The following is a 5,106-nucleotide window of genomic DNA, read 5'->3' on the forward strand; positions in this document are numbered from 1 at the left end:
ATATTTTGCACAAGGGTGCATATTGAAATGGCAAACAATGTTACTTAAGGAAGTTTTCATTTTCCTTGCATGAAAAAATCATTTTCCATTTTTAAGTGTCCAAAATGAGTTTTTTTGTGAAGGACCTACCATATATTTGTAACAAAATTGTACGAAATCATTTTTCTAACATACTAGGACATATTTAATGTACAATTGACCAAATGGTTGGGTGTTAATGGATTTTATCGACCTCTCGTGAAAAAGACAAATTTTCGTTGAATCAGGTGAAAGCGGGTCAAATTTGAACTGCAGCTACATTATAGTTTGCTCTTTATTTTTCTTAAAAATCATTTTAGGTACACAAGTATCTATTTAATCATAGAAACACCAAAATATTGTCAAGGTTCAACCACTAGGTAGGAACGGTCATACCCGATGTTTTGACCGCGTTTTGAAATGGCCATGAAAAATTCAAAAAAATTCAAAAAAATGGAAAACCATTGCATTGTGTCATTATATGTGACAACGTTACTAGGAAAAATAATAAACAAGTAATGCGACAATTATTTTAAATAAGTGTTCTTAGAAATGGGCTATCATGTGTGAAGACTCATGGCTTTCAAGCCAAATGATCAATCTTATGACCACATTCATGACATAGTTTGTTGAAATGATATAATATTATGCACAAGGGTGCATATTGGAATGGCAAACAATGTTGATTAAGGAAGTTTTCATTTTTTTTGTATGAAAAATTCATTTTCCATTTTTCAAGTGACCAAAATGAGTTTTTTTGTGAAGGACCTACCATATATTTGTTTCAAAATTAGACCAAATTATTTTTATAAAATACTAGTCCATATTTAATGTACAATTGACAAAATGGTTAGGTGTTAAAATCTTTTATCCACCTCTCGTGAAAAAGACAAATTTATGTCGATTCAGCTGGAAGCGGGTTAAATTTGAACTGCAGCTGCATTATAGTTTGCTCTTTATTTTTCCCAAAAATCATTTATAGGTATATAAGTATCTATTTAATTAGAAATACATGGTGTGGTGCCTTGACGTCGAGGTTTGGATGGTGGTCGAGGGCCCCAACTCCAAAGCGGGTGAACTTGCATGCCAGCCGCATGATCACCGCCTGACCGTTGCGTTGCCACGCGTTCTAGGTGGAATAGGCATGTCTGGTGGGTTGGACAATCCCTCGGTAGGTGTTAGCAATAAGAATACAATAGAAGAATCTCACGAGGAGACTGAACTAAGCTCAAACATAAATTAGCAGCCAAGTGTTTGATTAGCGGTGCGGGTAATTCACATAGACAATGGGACTAAATTCTGACTGAGTATGATCATCTACTAAGGAGACTCTCTTGGCAAATTTTTAGCTCAAATGGATGAATTTAGGTGGCACTTGCTTTGCAAACTAACACATTGTGCAGAAATATGAATGTTGAAGATGGGATCAAATGAATGAATGGATTGAGCTGAAATTTGGTGTTTGATGTTAATTTGAGCGTATGAAGGCACTGTATAAAAATTATAACATTTGGACATGCAAACGTGACACTTCCTTTACAATGTGCCAATCTGGACAGAAAATGGTAATTGAAACTGGGTTCACATAGATGATTGGATTGAGCTGAAATTTGGAGAAGGATGATACTTTGGGCACATTAAGGTACTGTAAAAATTTCATAAAAATTGGATAAAGAAAAATTATACTTCCTTCACAATGCTCTCTACTGAACAGAATATTGGGAAAAATATTGAGGGAAACTGGCTGAATTAAATGAGTTATAATTTGGTGGAGTGAGGTTATATGGTCAGTGTCATCCCGTGGTAAATTTTCATCAACTATAAAGCAATATAAAGTCTAGTTGCTTCACAAAATAAAAATATTACCACAAACAAAGATTGGATGATGAGCTCACGTGGATTGTTAGATGTGGCTAAAATTTTATGGAGAGCTATGTTTTGGGCACATAGATGATATGCAAAAAATTCAACTCATCAGGATATTCTTATCTAGTACTTCCTTCACAAAGCTGTTAGCTGAACACAAACTTTGGAAATTTGCTGAGAAAGATTTACTAGGCAAATCGTTACGAAAGTTTTCATGAGGCAATGATTTGGATAGGAAAGAGTGCCCAAACAATATGAGGGTAATCAAAGAAATAGAAATAGCACTTCCTACACAAAGTGCTATTCTGAACAGAATAGGAAAATTAATATTTTTGAATTATTTTTGAACTATGGAAGGGAGGGTTTTCACATATTTGAGAAATATATAGTCCAAAGTATTTATGAGAAATTTTCGAGAATTTTTGGAATGATAGAATAGTAGGTTGCTTCACAAACTAGGATCAGGTGGGATAGAATGGACCCACGAGTGACATGTCAACATAGTTAGAATAGGTTACGACATTTTTGCAATCGTCGTAAAAGTTATGACGATCTCATCTTATGCGGTTACGACGTTTTGACTCACATCGTCGTAATTTATATGTAAATTTGATCCCCTCAAATGGTTTACGATGATCTCGGATGAAATCGTCATAGATTTATGACGAATTCGTCAACGACATTTTAAAAAACATCACATATGAGCATATTTCTTGTAGTGTAGGCTAGCCCGGTTCAAACGCCACACGCGTTAGTTAACAAAAATGCACGTTAATTGACGCATGTGGCACCAAATAGGAAATACCCCTTGGCTTTGGGGGCCTATCCGGCAGCACCGACTGCACATGCCCAGGGCCGGCCCTGCGTCCGAATCGGAGGCGTGTGCCACCGACCGTGAGAGGCAGGGGCTAAGGAGAGGGTGGCGACATTGGAGGCAAACACACAGTCCTCCTATCGCCGCCATGGTTTGCCAGTGGCGCATGATAAGGTAGAGCAACTCCTCGTGGTTATCTACCATCGTTCATTAACGATGGCGAAGAAGGATGCAAGCTGGCTCCGTCGAAAACAACTCAAAGGCGCTCCAGCTAGATTTGGAGTAGTCGGCGCGCGAGGCGACGAAGAGGGCGCCCAGCTTCATCAACTCCTCCTCCAACTTTACCAACGGCTCCGACAACCCAGCTCCTCTCGCCGACGCCTACATGGACACCTATAGCAGCTCTGGTGTCCTGAAGGGCAAAATCCTGACGAGGAAGTGGTGAAGAACTTGTTCATCTTTATTTTATTTCTTAATAATTTTAGTTTAGAACTTGTGTCTATTGAACTGTGATGTTGTTTTGGTCTATGTTCGAATATGTGGATTTCTATGTTCGTTTGATGTTGATTTCTATGTTTGTTTATTCAATGTCCCTTTTGTTTCGTTGACTGTTTATTATGTAGTTTAGTTTCACATTGCATTGCATGCGTAGTATGGATTTAAGCAATTAGATATGAGGGTACACGATTGTGGACGCGAAAATTTAAGGATTAACATGTCATTGTCCGTGGACGTATAGGGTGCATGATTTGGTATGCCTGGTCGTAGATGCTCTAAGTAGTCTATCATGGACCCGGATCCTCCGACATGTTGCACCCCTATATAAGGCCAATGACGTGTGGGCTTGGGTCCACATGTCAGTGTGGGCATGACATGTTAGAGGAGCAGTGTTTTCCTATCATTCATATTAAGTCAGATGTCACTACATTTATTAGGACTTATGGAAGACGTTATTAAGAAAAGAAGATAATCATGTTATTTAAAGGTAATTTAGAGCAAGCTCTGAACATAAAAGGTATTTTCCCGGTTTATGAGGAGGGGACTGGTCAATTATAAAGTCGATAAATGTTCAATCTTATTTGGAAAGAAATGTTCTATAGAAGACTAGGTGTCCATCTTAGTTATCCTGAAAATAACAATCGATGGATTTGAGGAGAAATATCTTGGTTTGCCTGTGCCGGAAGGTCGTATGAAGGCGGGCAAGTTTCAATCCATCAAAGATAAAGTGTTCAAGCGGTTTCTGATTGGATTGGAAAATATGGCTCTAGTAGAGTGAAGGAAATTCAGATCAAGTGTGTTATCCAGGCTATCCCTGTCTATGCCATGTGTATATTTAAATTTTCATCTTCACTTTGTGATGAGTTATCATAGATTATATATAAAAAAAAATTGGTGGGGTGATGAGGAGGATAGGAGGAGAACTTATTGGTTGGCTTGGGATAATATGAAGAAACAAAAAAGTGAAGGAGGAATGGGTTTCGTATTCTATTGGATCAATTAAGTTCACTTATGCTTGAGAAAACTATTTTCATGTTCTGGTGAGCTTGGCATTTGAGAAATGATTTGATTTTCGGTAAGGGAAAGGAATCCATCACGGCGGCCTCGGTAAGCTTTTTCAAAAGTATTGGCCTTCTTTCTTGTCTTGTCAGGCAAATTTGCAGGTGACAGTGTGCAACAAAGGTAAACAAGTGGTGTAAGAACTTCAAGCAACCACAAATATGGAAAGAAATGTTGTTGCATGGAAGCCTTCCACATTTTTTTTTCAAGATAAATGTCGACGCAAGTTTTGTTGAGGCCATCAAAGCTACGAGCGTGGGGGTGGTCGTTAGAGACCATTATGGACAAGTTATCATCTCCTCTTGGGATTACATTGGAGTTTGACATAGCGTCGAGGAAGCAGAACTAAGAGCGACCCTCTCTAGCATGTATATTTATATCACTCTTGATAAGTCTATCATTTTGAAAACTGACTGTTCCTCTCTGGCTTTTGTGTTCGCGAAAGAGTATTGATAGATCAATGCTGGTGGACCTTAAAAAGTAGGCGTTGAATATCTCTAAACTGATGATGGGTACTTAGATTGTTAAGATTAACAGACTGACCAATAGAGTGGCTCACGAGATTGCAAAGTTCAATTTTGATAATAGATGTGATGGTATTCTTTTTAATATTGTTCCGGCCTGCGTGGCAAAATTTGCAAGAAATGATTGTATGAATATTTAAATTAATTAATTAATATATGATGGGGTTTTCTAAAAAAATGTTGCACCCGCCAAATAAGGAAGAAAATAAATAAGATGGTGACGATGTCCACTTTTCTTTTAGGGTCAATTTCCACTTTTAGTATACGCACATGGAGTAAAATATTGTTCTTTTTTTTCCAAAGCACAGAAGTAATGCCCGCTTCCAT

Source organism: Hordeum vulgare, chromosome 6H (genome assembly GCF_904849725.1).
Source record: "Hordeum vulgare subsp. vulgare chromosome 6H, MorexV3_pseudomolecules_assembly, whole genome shotgun sequence".
In the NCBI taxonomy this organism is placed as follows: domain Eukaryota; kingdom Viridiplantae; phylum Streptophyta; class Magnoliopsida; order Poales; family Poaceae; genus Hordeum; species Hordeum vulgare.